Here is a 3,427-nt window from a genome sequence, read left to right as displayed (position 1 = left end):
CACAGGAATAAAGCAGGACGTATTAATGTAGTGTACAGGAATAAAGCAGCACTACATTAATACGTCACAGGAATAAAGCAGCACCAAATTAATACGTCACAGGAATAAAGCAGAGAAGATAACTCATATACCGTATGTACAGTCAATCTCAGCGAAAATAGCGATTGTTTGTTGTTAGGCGCAAAGCTACATAATGGGCTATCTGTACTCTGCCCACGAAGAGTATCGAAACCCGATTTCTAGCGTTGTAAGTCCGTAGACAAACCGGGACGAAAATAACGACCATTTTAAAAACCATATTACATTTCAGATAGCTTTCATCTGTTTTTTAAAAAATAGGTATTTGACCAGTAGATTGAAAGATCAAATACAATAGAAAGGTAAATTTGGTAATATACGAGATAGTTTTGTGCTACTGTGGTTAAGTTTATATAGGGAAATCTTCGGTAGTTATCCGATATTTATGTTGAAAGAACACGAAACGGCTACTGACAAATAGAAAATTAATGAATCACTATTGGCTGGACATAAGTTAAACACTGGACCATGGACGTCCGCAGGGCACTTGCCAAATGGAAAATGATCGTGTTTGCCTTTGAGGCATTTGGAATAACTTTGGAGGCGTATCCATTGTCTCTTGATTTAGACTCCCCCGCTCCCCTCCGGACGCCCATGCCATTATGTGGGACAAAGTTAAGAATATTGATATAGAAAAATAAATGAATTAAATGTCAGAGAATCTTTAGAAATTATGAAAAATAAAGTACTAAACAAAGATTTTGATCTGGGGAGTAAAGTTCTTGTTTGTTTTGATATAAACGTTTTTTTATCAAGCTGGCGAAGGATGATTATTGTTACGTCTCCGTTTGTTAATTGATTTTCCGTAACTTCGTTCCGACGAAACTTTAGCGACACAAGTCCTTACTTAATAAAACTGGTTTATTCTTTCTGAATATAACTTTACCGATACACTTATTTTCAACAGTCGCTCTATAACAAACGTTTTAACAACGAACGTTAAATTCAACAATATTTTCTGACTGCAGTTCAATTACTCACTACCTACACACATTGACACGTCACGTTGTGAGCGTCTTATATATATACCAGAGAAACATATATCTAGTAAATGCTAGGGCATGCACGAAGGAACAAGATATTTCTAGAAAATAGGTGGCGTGACACTAGTCACGTGACCTTGCTGACGCAACATTATAGTTAATTTACTTCTCATTAGGCAGTAGTATTAGGCCTTTTTTGTTTAACACAACATTTTTTATTTAGTCCCTTACAAATTTTCAAGAATTAGAAAAGTGTATAATAATAGTATTCCAACCACAAGTATTGCTTGTTTGTTGTGGATTTCGCGCAAAGCTACACGAGGGCTATCTGCGCTAGCCGTCCCTAATTTATCAAAAATAGATGAGAGAGAAGGCAGCTAGTGAACACCACCCACCGCCAACTCTTGGGTTACTCTTTTACCAACGGATAGTGGGATTGACCGTAACATTATAACTCCCCCACGGCTGAAAGGGCGAGCATGTTTGGTGTGACAGGGATTCGAACCCGCGACCCGCAGGTTACGAGTCGAGCGCCCTAACCACCTGGCCATACCGGACCCCAGTAGGATTTGTCACTCTTATATCGAAACCTCGGATCCGGCACGTTAACCTTTGATCCGCGCTCAGTGGGTCAGAGGTAAGTTTAAGGACTTACACGATAAAATCCGCGGTGGACACAGTAGATAGACTTATGTGCATGTTCTCTAAAACAAACAAACTAGTCAATTGTCATTGTTGTGCATGTTTATTGTTTAATCAAAATATCCACACAGACTTTTCTGAAGCTTTAAAACTCAATTTCTGGTTAAACAAGTCTTCAATGTTACACCAGTGGATGTTGTCTTTTAGTTATGGCTATTCTAATTTATCCATAATCTTTGTAGATTTTGTAGAAATTGTAGATTTCATACAAAAACAACAAACAAACAAATAATTAAAAAATAACATAATCAGTTAGTAAATTCAATACTCCAACACTTCTTTCTGCTAGAATCGGTAGTCTTTTCTTATGATGCTGTGGTTGCTTTACCCGCTTAGGCAACACTAAGACTAGCACGGTGGTTCACCAGTTCTTATGAATGGTAGTAAAGTTAATTCAATAGATAATAATAATAAATAATTGGTAGCCCAACTGAAACAGTTTATTTTTTGTAATGTTTTTTTTTTTCGCTATTGTGAATAGTGTTATCAGTAAAATGGAAATCGTGCAAGCAAAAAGCTCAATGCTCAAAGAGACTAAGTCAGTAACTTTGGTGCATCGTAATTACATACGCTAGTACAAGAAAGGACTATGGTGGTATGTTAAGGATATCGTGTATCGCACACCTATAAAAAATATCACGGAGCTAAAGAACAGGATAATGGACGCCATTGCCCCTGTAACTGTGGGCACGTTGCAGCGAACGTGGACTGAAATCGAATATCGGTTAGACATACTGAGAACCACTAATGGTGCACACGAAGAAGTCTACTGACATGTCAATAAATACTGTTTGGGTTTGGCTACAAGATTTTGAAGACTGCATGGTTGTATTTCCTTAGTTAGTTAATTATTAAATATTAAAATAAGAAAGATAATGTTGGACCACCTTGATTTTATTACTAATCCTTTCCCTAGTTCAGAACGTAAATCACTCATATATTATTGATAAATATTACACTTCACACCATGACACTTGTCGTTCACGCGCTTTGATAGTATAAATATCACCACACTTTCATTTGTTTTTACCATTAGGCCTGATGAGTCCTAGTATAGGCGAAATATTTTGTCGTAGTGGGTGTAGTTTGGTTGACATATTGTTATATATTATTTTTTATTTTCATTTGTCAGTTCTTAGAATTGTAATTACTAACAATTTCGCAACGAAATAATAATTATTTTAAAGGTGAGTTTGATTTTCTTATATTTTTAATGAGACAGTTGAAAAATGTTGATTTTTTTTCACTTTCTCGACCTTTGGTTTAATACCTAGATCACTCGTGCTTACACAAGTACTTCACCAACCAATAAGAGTATTTCAATAAAGTGTAACTTGTCAACAAAAGTTTCATATCTAATATTGGTTTTTCGCGTTTATAGCTCGTAAGTGCACGCTTTCAGGTATAGATAGCCTCGCTCTGATAAGAATGAAAACATTTGTTTTATTTTCAGTCTTCATTTATGAAGCCATAATTTTTTCCTTCCTTTTCAAATATACATCTTGAGAGATGACAAGCCAAATACTTATTTTGTGTTTTGGATATTCAGTTATTTAAATTTATTCTAGAACGTGTAATAATATATCACGAATTAATATAGTTACATATAGAAGTCTTCGAGTGGCTGTAGTACTTAAAAAAAAAGAATGCCTAGTAGTATATAA

The sequence above is a fragment of the Limulus polyphemus genome, unplaced genomic scaffold (genome assembly GCF_000517525.1).
Source record: "Limulus polyphemus unplaced genomic scaffold, Limulus_polyphemus-2.1.2 Scaffold1986, whole genome shotgun sequence".
NCBI classification, from domain to species: Eukaryota; Metazoa; Arthropoda; class Merostomata; order Xiphosura; family Limulidae; genus Limulus; species Limulus polyphemus.
This window is presented reverse-complemented; position numbering follows the sequence as displayed.